Source organism: Trichechus manatus, unplaced genomic scaffold (assembly GCF_000243295.1).
Source record: "Trichechus manatus latirostris isolate Lorelei unplaced genomic scaffold, TriManLat1.0 scaffold00020, whole genome shotgun sequence".
In the NCBI taxonomy this organism is placed as follows: domain Eukaryota; kingdom Metazoa; phylum Chordata; class Mammalia; order Sirenia; family Trichechidae; genus Trichechus; species Trichechus manatus.
In genome coordinates, this window is record NW_004443956.1 from 9,224,683 (window position 1) to 9,242,004 (window position 17,322).

The following is a 17,322-nucleotide window of genomic DNA, read 5'->3' on the forward strand; positions in this document are numbered from 1 at the left end:
TTGTCATGAGTCAGGCTAACTCAGTGTCAGGTAATAACAACAACATATTGTATTTCAGACAAAGAAGCTCACATCTTGTAACTTATAGACACATATGTTAACTCACATTATTTGGGAGTGGAAGAATATTTTAAAAAGTAATGTATTCTTATGATATATATCATTTATATTAACTGCTAAAGTTTTTGCCGTGTGAAGATCGTAGCGGCAGACTTCATGGACAAATAAAATTAATCAGTAATCAGTGTTGTACTCATCCATCATTTTGGCCTCCCCAGCAATAATTCTACCTTTTTTCCTCTGATAGTGGTACTTGGGGATACTTCATCTTTGGGGAAACAATTTTCTCTCAGCCTTTCACTGCATGTAGTCATGTGACCCAGTCCTGGCCTCTTTGCATATTCTTTCCCCTTTGATTCTGTGATTGGTTCAGGGATAAGCATGTCAACAAAACTAGCCAATGAGTCAGTTCTGGGACTTTGGTTTGCTCTTTTGGGAAAAAGCAGCTCTCTTTCCTGTGAGGTTGCTTAGCTGGTACGTTGTTAACTTGAAGCAGCCAGGGTTCCCACATGGAATGGTCCTGCTTGAGAATAAAAACAACACAGGAAAGCACAGTCAAGAGATGGTGGCTGAGAGACTAAGTCTTGAGTTCTGCTTGGGCACCTGATTCCAGGTGTACCTGAAGCTAACCTGACGTTTGGACTTTTCAGTCTGAAGCCACTAAATTTCCTGTTTTGCTAAGTGAATTTGACGGGTATCTCTGTAACCTATAATGGAAAGAGTACCAAACCAAAAAACCAAACCCATTGCTATCAAGTCAGTTCCAACCCATAGCAACCTCAGAGGACAGGGTAGAACTGCCCCTAGGGTTTCTAAGGAGCAGCTGGTGGATTCGAACTGACGACCTTTTTTTTGGTTTAGCAGCCAAGCACTTAACCACTGTGCCACCAAGGCTCCAAAGAGTACAGATTAATTAGCACATGGTTTTGATGCAAGTAGTGGTAACATTATGAGCTTTTTTAAAAAGCTTATCATCCGAAATAGATTGACAACAATCCTGTCATATATACCCACACAGACGGGTATCTAGTATGTGACTTTCTTGAGTAGTGCATCATTAGATATAGCTGTTAAGAGTGAAGTTTCTAGAGTCAGACTGCCGGGCTTCAAATCCTTTCTCAGCTGTATGATTCTGGGTAAAGGATCAAGCTTCTTTCTGCCTCAGTTTTCTTATCTTTAAGATGGGGATAAGGAGCCCTTGTGGCACAATGGTTAAGCGTTCGGCTACTAACCGAAAGGTTGTTAGTTTGAGCACACCCAATGGCTCTGTGACAGAAAGACCTGGTGATCTGCTCCCATAAAGATTACAGCCTATAAAACCCTATGGTGCCGTTCTACTTTGTCACATGGGGTCGCTATGAGTTGAAATTGACTCAGTAGCACCTGACAACAACAACAACAAGGGGATAATAATAGGATCCGGCTAAAGGGTTGAGGATTGAAGAGATTGAGCCTCTTAAAGCCCCAGACCAATCCCTGATACAAAGTCCTCAATAAACTTATCTATTGTTATTGTTATTGTACAAGTAATCTTCAGCTGACCTAATTCAGATGCAATTCAATGCAGTTCAAGTCAACATAAATGGATTGCATTCCTGGCACTATGCCTGGGCTGAGGTCAAGGTGAATGAATTTCAGTCCATGCCTCTAAGGAGCTGTCAGTTTAATAGAAGATATTACAACTTAATTATAATCACAGTGGCCCATGTCATGACAAAATAAATAATAATTTGAAATCATAACTTTCATGGAGTACTTATTATGGGCTGCTAAAAGAATAAACAAATCAGTCTTAGAAGAAATATGACCAGAATGTTCCTTAGAAGTGAATATGGTGAGACCTTGGCTTGCTTACTTTGGACACGTCATCGGGAAAGACCAATGGCTAGAAAAGGACATCACGTTTGGTAAAGGAGGGCGTCAGTGAAAATGAGGGAAACCCTCAGTGAGATGGATTGATACAATAACTACAATAATGAGCTCAAATATATCAACAATCATGAAGATGGCACAGGACCAGGCAATATTTCATTCTGTTATACATAAGGTCACCATGAGTTGAGCCAACTTGATGGTAACTAACAACAATATTGTGGCCAGCCCAGGCACTGTGCTAAGTGAATTGCATTGATTATACCATTTAACCCTCATGATAATCCTGTGATGTGGACACTACTATTATTCCATTTTAGAGAGGTAGAAACGAAAGCAAAAGAAGACTGCATAACTTGCCCATGGTCACACAGTTAGCAAGGTGCAGAACCAGGAATCAAACAAGCAAATGGTCTCTGGAGCTGATTAGAGGCTGGAGGAGTGAGGTGTGAAATAAGGGCTGAAGGACTGATGACTAGGAATTCACTAAGTAAGGTAAGTAGAGATGGGTAATCTCTGTGGGGGTAAAACTTATGTACAACCCACAGACGTAAGGGAAAATGTATTCCAGGAACTATTGAAGTTCAGCATTTCTGGAACAAGTTGTGTGTGTCTGTGTGTGACTGGGGCAGTTGAGGCTGGATATATTTTCAGCCTTGGGAAATTGATCAGACTTCTTAATTAAGGAGGATTTACACAAATGCAATTGCTGTGGCAAATCAAAGACGCCATGAGGATGATGGCATGAGCTGATGAGCTGAGCAAGCTCTCAGCTCAGGTAATACTGTTTCTCTGACAGATGAATTTCCCCTCCTGGGCCATGGTTCTGCATTTGGAAAGTGCAATTTAGCAGATGGTGCTAGGGATGAAGGAATTCATTTGACAGGGCAAGCGATCTGTCCTCACAGAATAATATTTCCTTCAGACCGGATCTCCATCAGATGAAGCCTGGATGACGCTTGTTCAGCCTCTTCTCCTCCTCTTACGGGGCCACTTGACTGTAGGCTCTGGCAGTGTCTCCTGCACCCAGGCCACAAAACAGACTGGGCCTACAGGTTTGTAAATGAGGAGCCAGGCAAGAGAGACTGAGTAAGACTATGGACTCAGGCAAAGAGCTCCACCTGAGTTTTTTAAAATATAGAGTGTCACTTTCAGGATTGGCTTCTTTTACTTAAATCAATTTATTAAAATATAAAGTCCACACACAAGCAAATACAATAAAAAGCAACGTTACTGACTCTAGGTAGCTGTTGTCCTCCTAAGATGAAGAGACTCAAGTCTGTTTTTGAAAATTTTGTGGTCGGCTGCTGTGGAATCGGCCCCTAACTCATGACAGCCCCATGCATAATGAAACAAGATGCCGTCTGGTCCTGCACCATCCCCATGATTGCCTATGAATCAGGCCATTGTGATTCAAAGGGTTTTCAATGACTGACTTTCAGAAATTGATCGCCAGGCCTTTCTTCCTAATCCATCTTAGTCTGGAAGCTCCACTGAAACCTGATCAGCATCATAGCAACATGGAAGCCTCACTGAGAGACGGGTGTTGGCTGCGCATGAGGTGCATTGGCCAAGAATCGAACCTGGGTCTCCCGCATGCAAGGCGAGAATTCTACCACTGAACCACTAATGCCCTCTTAAAAATTAGCGATGAGCAAATTTTAGAGAGGCCTCAAAGACATGATAGTACCAAACTCAGGTTTTCTTCTTAAAGATATCAGAAGGAATGAAGGAAAATTGAAAAAGGAGCAACTTATTTACTCTGTAATTCATTGTCACTTAGTGCCATGTCTGTTATGACTTTGCTCATTTACCACTAATCGTATGAGCCCAGACACCGAACACAATGAAGCAATCTCTCTCTTTCTCTCTTGCTCACTTGCTCTTTTTTCTCACCTCTTCTAGCCATAGGAGAGGGAAAGAACTAGTGCTGTCCTTAGATGTCACACGATATTCTGCTTTAAATCTAAGGCCACTTTTATTTAGATCAAATTCAAGATACATACATATATATTCATTGCATGTACAAATAAAATCATAAAATAGGAAAGAGGTACAACATAAGTAACTTAAGTGTTTCAGCTGGCATTGCATTACAAAATGTATCAGCCAAGGCTAACTTTTCCCATAGAACAGCTCATTTTCAGGCGTGTGTCCATGATGAAAAGCACTAGACTGAGAAGCTATCAGTCTGGTATTTTAAGACACCTTTCATCGCAGAACTGCGAAGACAGCTTCCAGTACCGGAACATCCAGGAAAAAATATTAAGCAATCAAGTTTTATCAGTGATAAGCAATAAAAGAGAAAAACTAAATTCAGTCCCAAATCTCATCATTTACATGGGCTGAGTGACCTCCATATTCCCTAAAAGACCAATGGCCTTGAAGGCTTTTGGATTCTCAGAGATGAATTTTGAAGATAAAATAGAAAATAGCATGCCACTGAAAAAATGTGCAGAGGTAGTCTTTAATGTGACCAGGGACCAAACTACATCGGCTTTAGCTAGTCAAAGTGAACAAAGGGAATTGCATTGGGGAACTAAGTAGTGGCCAGTGCAGTCTGCAAACAATGCTTGGTTTCCGCACATTCCAAACTCCTTAGGTTTCTGCATGTCATGCCATCTCAGATGGGTCGTGAATTTCAAGAGCAGCTGAAGTCTACAGTTTAAGAGGTTGCATCAGGAAAGAAACAGAAGGGGACAATGTTTGTGGAGTAAATTCTAACTTGTTTCTAGACAGTGCTTCATTTAATCCTTGCAGCAACTCTGGGAAGGTTATTATTATCCACATTTTATAGGTAAGGAAGCTAAGTTTCAGATTTTAAGTGACTTGCCCAACCTAGTGAATCGCAGGGTTAAGATACAAACTCATGCTTTTATGAATCTCAGATTGGGATCTTTTTATTCCATGATGCCGGTTGGAATCACAAGGTTTGGTGATGCCAACATCCATTTGCAACCAGTAGCTGTTGCTTCTACATAGATAACATGTGTTCCCTCATCTTTTGGTAACAACACCTTGATTTTCCTTTGGGGAGCTACTCCTCCTATAATGTTAGTAAGATGCTCCAGATAGGGCTGATCCCGCCCCCTGGATGCAGGGCTGGCCACATGACCAGTCTTGTCCAATCACATCACTCCATGTCCTTGGTACATTAAAGATAGCTGCAAACTCTTTGCTCTCCTGCCTATTGAGAGGTGAAGTACAATTCCCCTCCTGTTGAATCTGGGTTGGCCCCAGTGACTTGCTTGACCAATAGAATGCAGCAGAAGTGACATTCTAGGATTTCTGAAACTAGGTCATAAAAAGCCTTGAAACTTTCCCCATGCCTCTTAGAACCCTCTCTTAGGAGTCTTGAGCCACCTTATAAAAAGTCTAACCACCCTGACACTGCTGTGCTGAAAGAAGGCACACGTAGATGCCACAATCAATAATCCCAGCCTTCCAGTCATCCTCCTCCAGCTAAGGTAAATAAAGTCATCTTGGACTGTTGAAGATTAGCTCAGTCACCAGCTGAATGCCGGGGAGTGACCCCTGTAAATGCCATGTAGAACAGAAGAATCATCCATCCAACATTAACCAAATTACACTGACAGAAAAAAATCATAAGATGTAATAAAATGGTTATTGTTTTAAGGCACTAAGCTTTGGGGTTGGTATATAACAATTGAAAACTGAAATAAACTCTTTGGCCACAATGATTGGTTCAAAGATGGGCTTGTGGCCTGAGCCAGCCAATAAGATTCAATCCCAGAATTTTTGCTAGTGGTATTGGGGAAAAGGTGCTCTCTTCTCATTGGTGGGTGGTGACCTGTACAATGTAAACCTGGGGCTTCTGGTAGCATCTTTGTTACTACTTAGGCACAGCTTATTTGAGATTGAAGCCATGTAGAAGAAAACAGAGGATAGAGATGGGGAAAGGCAGTGATGTCTGAAGATAGCCATAAACCAAAAAACCAAATTCGCCATCGTCGAGTTGATTCCGACTCACAGCGACCCTGTAGGACAGAGTAGAACTGCCCCATAGGGTTTCCAAGGAGGGCCTGGTGGATTCAAACTGCCGACCTTTTGGTTAGCAGCTGTAGCTCTTAACCACTAAGCCACCAGCGTTTCCAAGACAGCCATAGTCTTGGTCTTTTATTTTATGGTCAAATAAACTCCTTTTTAAAATAAGTTGAATTTTATTTCTTCCCATTGGAGGAAAACCTATACTAGTGGAAGAAAGATGGAACTAGAGGGAAATGGATTTCAAACAATGAAATGAAGGATCTCTATATATTTGTACCCATGTGTATATTTAAAATTAAAATCAAAAGCGCTACTTCTAAGTTGGAGTAATTTTTTTTTTTTAAAAGGAAAGCTTAAGGACACTTTCACAAGTGTTTTGCCAGAATTATATAGAATGACTCTTAGTTCGAAGTGCCACTTTGATCTTTCAAACTGTACTGTTGAACAGAAAAGAAGTACTGATAGATCGTTTGATCAAAAGCTACGGGAAAAAAATTAAGTTGCATAGTACAATGGTCAAAGCCATTAATCTATGTCTCTGTGGGCAAGCCACTTTGATGACCTGAGTCTCACTTTCTTTCTCTTTGAAATGAGATTAATACCTATTCTGTCTCCTTCACAGGGTTTTATAAACATCAAATGAGTTAGTGTTTCTAGAAGCAATTGGAAGTAGGCAATTAAAGTCTAGTTTTAGATTAGTTCTGGGGGACTTACTTGGCCGTACCAAAAACCTAAAAACAAATCTGTTGCTGTCAAGTTGATTCTGACTCATAGGGACCTTATAGGATGGAATGGGACTGCCCCATAAGGTTTCCAAGGAGTTGCTGGTGGATTTGAGCTGCCGACCTTTTGGTTAGCAGCCGAGCTCTTAGCCACTGTGCTACCAGGGCCCCTTGGCCATACCAGCCTTTATAAAATAGGCAGTGAGTGATCTGGGACAGTGGGAGAGATGAATGTGACTCCTGAAATTGATGAAAAACAGTCTAATATTAAGCTGTTTCATAGCCACTAAATGGTGTACCACAATAAGAAAATCTGCTACAAAAGGCTTCTTTAAGGTTTTAAAAAGCAAAGGTGTCACCTTGATGACTAAGATGAACCTGACTCTAGCCATGGTCTTTTCAATCGCCTCATATGCACGCACAAGCTCGAAAAGGAAAAAGAAACACAGAAGCAGTGACGCATTTGAACTCTGGTGCTGATGAAGAATACTGAATATACCATGGACTGCCAGAAGAATGAATAAATCAATTTTAGAAGAAATACAATCAGAATTCTCCTTAGAAGCCAGGATGGTGAGCCTTTGGCTTGCTTACTTTGGACATGTCATCAGTAAAGATCAATTGCTAGAAAAGGACATCATGGTTGGTAAAGGAGAGGGTCAGTGAAAACAAGGAAAACCCTCAATGAGATGGACTGACACAATAACCACAACAATGGACTCAAACATACCAGTGATCGTGAACATGGTGCAGGAAGAGGAAACATTATGTTCTATTATGCGTAAGGTTGCTTTCTAAGTTATCTAGTGCTGCTATAACAGAAATACCACAAATGGATGGCTTTAGCAAACAAATTTATTTTCTTACAGTTTAGGAGGCTAGAAGTCTGAATTCAGGGTGCCAGCTCTAGGGGAAGGGCTTTTCTCTCCGTTGGCTCTGGAGGAAGGTCTTTGTCTCTTTTGAGTTTCTGCTCCTGGGCGATCTTCGTGTGGCTTGGCACCTCTTCCCCTCTGTCTCTGCTTGCTCACTTGCTTGTTTAATCTATTTTTTGTCTCGAAGAGATTGACTTGAGACACACTGTATACTAATACTGTTTCATTAACACGACAAAGAAAACCCATTACCAAACGGGATTATAACCACAGGTATGGGGTTCAATCCATAATAGTTGCCAAGATTTGATACAACTCAACAGCACCTAACAACACATGGCTATTCTCATTTCAAATAATTAAAATTAAATGCAATTAAAATTCAGTTCCTCAGCCACAGTAACCACATTTCAAGTGCTCAGTAGCCACATGTGACTAGAGGCTATCTTATTGGAGAGTGCAAAACAGAACATGCCAATCCTCACAGAAAGTTCTATTGGACAGTGCTGGTCTAGTACATCTGACATTTGCCTGCCCTGAAACTATAAGCTAACATCTGGCACAAGCTCATCTACTCCTTCACCAGAACCACCCACACTACTCCTAAAGGAGGTAGCAGATCTGATCTCCACATCCATTTTATGGTTTATTTGCACCACTCTGGAGGCATCTGTGGAGTGGTGAAAAGTGCAAGGGAATCTTAAGAAGCTCTGGGTTCTGATGCTATGTCTGTCATTGATGCTTGTGACAACTCCAGCCAAACATCGCATGTTACTGAGCCTCAGCTCCTCATCTGTGAAATGGGTATACCACCCACCTTACACAGTGGTTGTTGAAATCTCCTGAAAGAACGTCAGTGCTTCGAAAAATTTATAAATGTTGAGATTGACAAAGATCTCAAAAATTAAATTTTTCTCAAGAGAAAGTCTCCAGATTTAATTTTATATTTGATGTAGCAACATAGTATAATGACCAAGATCATGAGCTCTGACATCAGATGAAACACTTTGTTTTTTTTTTTTTCGTTTGAAATCTTAGTTAAGTCATTTACTAATTGCATGATCCTGGGCAAGTGTTTAGGAGCCCTGGTGGCACAGCGGTTAAAGTGATCGACTGCTAACCGAAATGTCAGCGGTTTGAAACCAACAGCGGTTCTGCAGGACCAAGATGTGGCAGTCTGCTTCCACAGAGATTTAAAGCCTCAGAAACCCTGTGGGGTCGCTATGAGGGTTGGGGCAAATGTTTAGGCTCCCTGGGTGGGGATACAAATGGTTAAGCACTGGACTACTTACTAGTCTAAAGGTTGGTGGTTCAAACCCACCCAGAGGCACTTCAGAAGACAGGCCTGGCAATCTGCTTCTGAAAGGTCACAACCTCAAAAATCCTACAAAGCAGTTCTACCCTAACACACCCAGGGTTGCCATGAATTAGAATTGACTCGAGGGCAAGTGTTTAAACTTTTTTTTACCCCACTTTATTCATAAAACGAAGGAAAGCGTACCCACCTAGTAACAACAGTGTGTAAAATAAATTAGATAACATGTTCCTAGTATAGTTATTTGGCTCATAGAATAGATTAAAAAATATTAAATAGCCATCGGATCCTAGACCTTCTACAGGCCTGATATAAATGCAAGATGGTTGTAGGAGTTGCACTTTTGATGATGGGTAGAGAAAATTGCAGAAAGCTGATGACTATACTAGCATCTATCTATTTTTTAAAATATATTTTCTTAAGCTGGCTTCTCCTTATTCTTCATTTTGATAAAATAGTCACTACTTTTAAAAGTAACTGAATACTGTTTTTTAAAGACTAAGTTTCTTAGAAAAGCTTCAGTTCTATACTATGAGAAATAAGACTAAGTCTACTAAATAATGAAAGAAATAGAACAGAGTTTTATAAATGAATCAATAAGCCTAGTTAGTTATTGATGTGAAGGGGTTAAGAACTTTGTCTGTGAAGTCAGTGCACCTAGGTGTATGTAACCTTGGTCAAGTCGTTCAACTTCTCCAAACCTCGGTGTCGTCTTTCAGCAAATAGGGATAATAGTGTTCTTGCCTCATAGGGCTGCTGAGATCATTATACAGTAAATGAGTTAATACAGAAAGCATTTAGAAGAGGGCCAGTCAGATACAAACGTGATATATACTGTTGATGATAATGATGGTCACCATCATCATTTACACAATTTAGAACAATTCTGGTATATAGTAAGTCCTCAATTAATTACCGAACATCATTTATATTATTATCATCTACTATAGGGTCTCTATGATTGGAATCGACTTGATGGTAATGGGTTTGGTTTCTTTGGTTTGATAATCCTAAGGAGACCTGAGGGTGGAACAGCTAAGCATTTGGCTGCTAACGGAAAGGTCTGCAGTTTGAACCCACCCAGCGGCTCCGAGGGAGAAAAGACCTGGCAGTCTGCTCCCGAAAAGATTACTGTCTAGGAAACCCTATGGGGCAGTTCTACTCTGTCATACAGGGTCACTATGAGTTGGAATTGACACGAGAACAAACAACAACAACTGTAAACCTAAAATGATAGATTTGGCTTTAATTTGAAAAAGTAAACGATGTTGAGAGTTGTAGTATGACAGACAAGTGATTTCAGTCAATCGAGTTTATCTAGCCTAACAAAGACTATCAAGAAAACTGTAAAACATCATCAGCTTATCAGCCTGGGGAATCTTAATCTGTATTTAACTAAAAATACTTTTAAAAAAGTGACACTATTCATTTATTACCAATCACTTCTAATATTTACTTACTTAGCAGAAGTAAGCCAGGCTTTAGAATCATTGTATAACCTGAAAAAATCATTTTCACCCAAATCACACCCCACTGCCCCTATCCAATTAAATTCAGGTTTTTATTGTATTGATATAAGAAGAATGGCTACCTTTTCCAGTGTATTTCTAACCAAAGTCTAGAAGGAATATGTTATTGCAACCTGCCTGCCACTAGAAATACATGATTGAAAACATACTGAAGCAATGGAGATAATTAACTTAATAACATTTACGGCAACTGCATTTGCTAATAGTATTATTTTCACACCTATTACTTTCATGTTTAAATTCATCACAACAGGCAGAGCCTTATTTGCATATTTATTGCCATCCAGATATTTTTACTGTGTGTTTATTTAAAAAAATAGCAATAGGTGTAATCTTGAATGTGCAAAGGAAATGAAATATGATTGCAAAAGATCTAATGAGTTTTTTCCCCTTTCAGGGGCAAGAAAATAACTATAGAGGAGAGATGCATTTGCGTTTGGATCTCTTTAATATACACACTGGGAAATCAGTACCATATATATCTGACCTTCCTCTTGTTCTTCTGAACATGCAAGAGCAGACTGAAATCAAAAGGTATAAAATCTTGAGGATTGTAATGATATGGTTTACATCAAGGAGAAAATTTCTAACTTGCATTTTACCTGATAGCTGAAGAAGAAGAATAACTTGCCTATTTCTTTCCTTTACTCTTTTGTAGAGTCCAATAAATCTGCCACCTTTCTGCATTTTTATTTTTGTTTTATTCATTTTTTTTCTTTTCTATGCAAAATGATACAGTGGAAAGAGCATTGCACTTAGAGTCAAAACTCCCCAGTGGAAGTCTGCACTCTGTTGTTAATTAACTGCGTTACCTTCTTTGACTGACTCAACCTTTTATAAGTCTTAGTTTCTGCTTCTTGAAAAGTGTGTAAACTTTAAATTTTAGATGCAATATAAAATTTAGTAATATCTTGTGAATAGTTTGGAGACCCAGCATAAACAGCGGAGGCTTTTGACCTGAGACACGTAATGGGAAATGTGATGTTTCATCCAATCAACCATAGGTGGCTCATTGGTTCAATGACTGGGCCTGAATTCTCACTTCTAAACTGTTCACTTCCTGAGCGGAAAGAAAAATACCAAAGAGGTCTATGTATCTGTGTATGCGTTTTTGTGTTAAGTGTGTGTATGTATGTGTGTGTGAGCGAGTATATGTATTCAATCATTTGGTCACTTGAAAGCCTACTAGTATAGGCGAAGTGGTAGATACTGGGGATACAAGAATGGCCAAAGCACCACCCTTTCTCTCCTCTCAAGTTGCTCAGAGTCTAGAGGGAGAGACAGTCAAGTAAACAGGCAATTATGGTTTGGTGAAATCAGTCCTAGTACAGAGGGAGCAATGGATGGAAGGGCAACATGGGTGAGGGGCTCCTGACTTTGCTTTGGGAGTGATCAAGGGAGATTTGTCAGAAGGTTGTGATGTAAGCAGGACAGGAAGGAGCACTGCAGGCAGAGGGACCAACCTCGCAAATGCCTGAACTTGGGAGCAAGCACGGAGCTAGGCAATGCGAATGAACCATTAAGGATCTTCGAAGGCATATAATGGCAGTGGACTTTATCCTGAGACAATAGTGGCTCAAAATGAGAAAGTGACATATATAATGTAGGTCCCTTTGAGACAGGTGCCTCAGCAAAATGGGCCCACTTTCCTTCGGCCCCGTTTCATCCCCCCTTTCCAGGCCTTATTTCCCTCTGGTGCTCTGCCCGTACTCTGACTCCCTGGCAGTGTCCACATCCTGGGGTCCTTCCTTTCTTTTTCCTTGTGCATATCTCTGTCATTCTCTGAAAAGATCGAACCAATAAGTCAGCTTCAGGAGGTAATGGCTGATAATCACTAGATGTGTTACCATTTCAAGGGGCTTTGGGATTTTGAAAATGATTGGAACCATAATAGTGATTTTAAAAAATGTCTCCCAGATTCTAGCCCTTTTTATGTCTTTTTTTTTTTTCATGGTCTCTACTAGTCCTTGCCCATAGCATACATATTTTTACATAATTTAAATGTTAATCCAGATAATACCTTGAAACTTTTTTCTTCACATTAAATTAGGAACTTATTTATGTTGCCTTGAAAATGGCTTAACCTAGTAGAAGAGTGGGGTGTGGAATTTCAGGAGACAAACCTTCAAGGGAAATACACCTGGATAGGACCATGAGGGAAAGCTGGCTAGCATCCTTCAATTAAATCCATACCTGCCTTTCCTTCCACCTTTCTGGAGGATAGAATGGACATGAAATGAATCCTAGCAAAGCCAAGTAAACTGATGACATCTCACTGATTAACTTGATGAGTTCCTTCTTTTCCTATTGATGCTTTGGTATTCTGTTTGTGAAAAGTAAACACAATAGCATATATAAGGCGCCTAATACTATACCCGACACATAGCTGGTGCTCAGTAAATATTAGTTCTCTGATCTTATACCCAGAAATTTACATTGATGCACCAACACTAGAGGCCCACAGGACAGTGGTTTTGAGGTTAGAGTTGAGTTAGACCAGAATGTGATTCCTGGCCCCACTGCTGGTCCTCGAACACACCCGCTATGCTCCTGTCTTCAGGCCTCTGCTCTTGTAGTTTCTGCTGCCTCGGTTCTCCACCTCCATGCACGTACTTGGCCAACTGTCTCATCTCCTTCTAGTGTTTGCTCATACTGCACTTGCTCCATGAGCTCAGTCTGCACCAGGGCTTTGAATCAGTTCTTTCTGGTTCAAACCCCTGCTGAGAATTTACATTTCCACGCTAGATATACTGAATCAGAATCTACATTTTAACAAGATCCTCAGGTGATTCTTACCTATAACTTCCTGAGAACTTGTAAGAATTGCAAATTCTCAACAGGGAACTTGCTAGAAATGCAAATTACCAGCAGGAGTTTGAACCCGAATGGACCGATTCAAAACCCTGATCTGCACCTCTTTATTTAATATTGTAACTTTCCTCCCCGCTGCCGTTAGCACTCCAGATCTTCCTTAATCTACTCAATGTTTCCATGCACTTACAGTGTCCTGACTTACTATAATAATTATGCTGTTTTTTGTCCCCTCCCCCGTTAGAATGCCAGCTTTTCAGGGGCAGAGATCTTCTTCTGTTTTATTCACAGATGTATCACATGAGTAGGACTGTGCCTGACACAGAAGAGGGAGGACCTTAAAAATATTTGTTGAACAAATGAATGGCTCTGTCACTGCTTGTGTGGTCATTGGGCAAGAGGCTTGACCTTTCTAAGCATTAGAAGGGGAAATAACATCATCTACCATACAGGGTTGCCATGAGGATTAAATGAGGGAATGAGGAGCCTGTCACACAGTGAAAGCCCCATAAGTGTTATAAAAAATATAAAGGCAGACCCAATATGTCTTTCTGTATGATTATTTTTCCACATGTTTAGATTTTTTTGTGTGTATTGCAAAAGAGAGGTTACTTCCAAATAAATATCACTTAGGAATAACATGGAATCACATTTCTTGAGAGGTCAGAGCCGTTTCTTAAAAGTTAGTTTATATACCTTCATCATCTCCTCATGCACTCTGTGGGGTCATGCATGATATTTATCCTCATTGCCATTTTGCAGATGGAGAAATGGGTTCAGGGTGGCTAGGGGGTTCACATAGGCCACACTGACCTGTGATAACAATCTGGGTGTCTGGTCCATAGGTGCCTTTACCGCACCACAACGCTTCTCAAGGCCAAATCTACTCTTACTGAAAATGTAACACATTTAGAGTCTAAAAGTCTTGAGCCCCATAATCATTTAGCAGGACAATACCTGTTTCTCATTACAGATATAGGTTAGCTGAATGGTAAATATAGTTAGAGGGTATGCCAATGAGGAGAAGGGCTAAAGAATTCTAGCTCCTAATTTTAGTCAAACTTGTTTGACCTGATCCAACTGCCTGTTATGGAACATAATTTAAAAAGCATTCTGATATATCACATTTTCCCATGTAAACAGTATTTCAAAAGAATATTTTTCTATTTTGTCTCAGTAGCATCCGTGGCAGGGTCTCTTCCCCCACCCCACCTCTACAGTGTTATCCATAAGCTTATGTTTGCTATTTGATTTTCAGATCATCTCATTTTTAGTTCAACTTACCCAGAGGTGGCTCTATACTAAGGCAAGTTAGGTGGTTTTTCAGACAAAGGATGGCAAACAGGCTTTCCCTCAGGTTCTAATTCCAGTCATTGCTAGTGGCTGCCTGCGGTACCATGTTTAAGCTGGGTCTAGACTCAAGGAGAAAGTGTTCTGCCATTGATTACCAGTGCCCACCATGGATGAGACAGAATGGCAGCATAAAAGGTGTGAGTTGCCATATGTGGACTTGAAACTCAAATGTCCAAGAACCTTCTTGGATCACAGGTCTTGCATGAGGTTATAATAAACACCATTCAAGCCCAGCAAAATAATGTAGAGTACTTTATTACCACAGGAATACATGTTTCTGATTCATTTGCAATATGGCTGCTTTGAGAAGTAATTCAAATTAAATGAATGTGTATAACTCAGTCATTTCAAAAGGTTTTTTTTTTTTTTTTTAAAGCATATCACCTGGAAAATTCTTTGAAATGGTCACTGTTAAGTATTAAATCAGAGCAACCATAAAGATGAACTTGTATGAAAAATATTAAAATATATATTACATTTTCTCAGTGCAAAAGCAGTTATTTCACCCTAAATTATTGGGTGTCAATGACTGGTGTTTGAGCCAATCAAGCCACAAACAAATACCACACCACAAAACTCAGCATTGCCCTGATTATGCCCACAGTGTTTGTACTAGCTCTCATATGCTGGTAACTACCCTGGAGTGTAAATTGATGAATCACATTACAGGTAGTTCCTGACTTACGATGGGGTTCTCTTCTGATGGCTCCACTGTAAGTCAGTTCTGACATAAATTGAATACCTCATTTTTTTTTTTTTTCATTATTAGTGCCTTTTATTACCAGTGAATCAACTTGATGGCAATGGGTTTGGTTTTTGGTTCATTATCAGTACCTTTATAAATCCAATCTTTCTCTTTGAGGGTTGACATGAGAATGATAACATCAGCAAATTACACAATGCAACACTGTATGTAGTTCATATTATTGATAAAATATACAAAAACAATGGATGGTTTTAAGTGCAGTTCGTCATAACTCGAATACATCTTAAGTCAGGGACCACCTGTAAACGTTTGTGATGGACACACCCTAAGGTGATCCCCAGTGATCCATTCCTTTGTGTAGTCCCCTCTGCTTAAGGGTGGACAGGACCTGTGACTTGGTTCTAACCAACAGAGTATGGGAAAGATGATAGGCATGTCACTCCATGATTATGTTTCGTTATTTAAGACTATTTCTTAGCTGACTGGGCGAAGAATCTCTTCCTGGCCTTGAAGAAGCAAGCATCCATGTTGTAAACTGCTTATGGAGGGGGCCATGTGGCAGGAAACTGTGGGCTGCTTCTAGGACCTGACAGCAGCCTCCATCCAATAGCCAGTAAGAAGCTGTGACCCTCAGTCTATAGCTGCAAGGGAATAAATTCCACCAACAACCTGAATGAGCTTGGAAATGGATTCTTTTCTAGTAGGGTATCAAGATGAGAGTGCAGTCCAGCTGGCACTTTGATTGCAGCCTGGTAAGACAATGACACAGGACCCAGCTAAGCTGTGCCCAAACTCCTGACACACAGAAACTGTGAGATAATAGATGTGTGTTGTGTTAAGCTACTAGATATGTGTAATTTATTACACAGCAATAGAAAACTAATACAAGTTTCTATTAGAATGAATTTAAAATGTGTGACCCTTGAACTGCAATTAATAAGGCAGTCACAAGGTTATACCCAGCCTTTAAATGTCAATGAGTGTGAGAAGACCGGTCAAGAGACAAAAGCAGGAGACCTTGGAAGAATACAGCTTGCATTGTATATCACTACCCCCAGGGAAGTGGTTCTTCATTTTTTGTTTGCTGAACTCTGGCTGCCCAGCGGTTAAGCGTTCAGCTGCTAACCAAAAGGTCAGTAGTTCGAATCCACCAGCTACTCCTTGGAAACTCTATGGGGCAGCTCTACGCTGTCCTATAGCGTGGTATGAGTCAGAATCGACTTGACAGCAACCAGTTTGTTTTTTTGAACACTTATAAACACCAGGCATTTACGTTGAATACTTGAAAGGATTGAACTATTTCTGCAGTTATCTTGGGCATCCTCTAAAACCTTGTCACTGTTTGAGCAGAAATTCCGGCTGCCCTAGCTCTGTTCTTTTATATACTTGGGAGGTAGCGCTCCCATGTTTCAGTAAACATACTTTGGCCTTTGGTATCTGCTTAACAGAATGCCACATTTCTTAACTCTTACTAATAGCAAGATGTGTTCTGTTCTAACCATGTCATGTGACCTATCAATTTAACAATCTGATGACCTTTTCTAGTATCCTTTATCTTTGAGTAGGCATCTTCAGTTTCCATTTTTATTCATTGATCATAACTTGATCCCTCTGACGTGATCATGGTACACCTCTCTGGCATGGCACAAGGTTAAAATCACTATCCCTACTACCCCTGAGCCTTGTTACACTTGGTGAGATGACCTGGCCCTTTTTATTAGCTATTGATATTTTTGCTGATGCAGATAGGAGAAATTTTAAAGCTCATTAGCTTAACTGTTAAGAGTTTGGGTGGTACAAAAAAAGAAAATTACAGACCAATACCTCTCATGAACATTGATGCAAAAATCCTCAACAAAATTCTAGACAATAGAATTCAGCAACATATCAAAGAAATGATTCACCATGATCAAGTAGGATTTATACCAGGTATGCAGGGATGGTTCAACATTAGAAAAATAATCAATATAATCCATCATATAAATAAAACAAAAGACAGGAACCACATGATCTTATCAATTGATGCAGAAAAGGCATTTGACAAAGTCCAACACCCATTCATGATAAAAACTCT

General features: G+C 40.1%; 1 protein-coding gene and 1 non-coding gene across 3 annotated transcripts in view; both read right to left on the reverse strand.

Annotated features, from left to right (window-relative positions):
- TAFA1 (TAFA chemokine like family member 1) overlaps positions 1-17,322 on the reverse strand; it is a 659,101-nt gene that overhangs the window by 29,389 nt on the left and 612,390 nt on the right. The gene's annotated exons all lie outside the window — the stretch shown is intronic.
- TRNAA-UGC (transfer RNA alanine (anticodon UGC)) lies at positions 3,495-3,565 on the reverse strand. Its single transcript has one exon. It is a non-coding gene; the product is annotated as a tRNA-Ala (tRNA).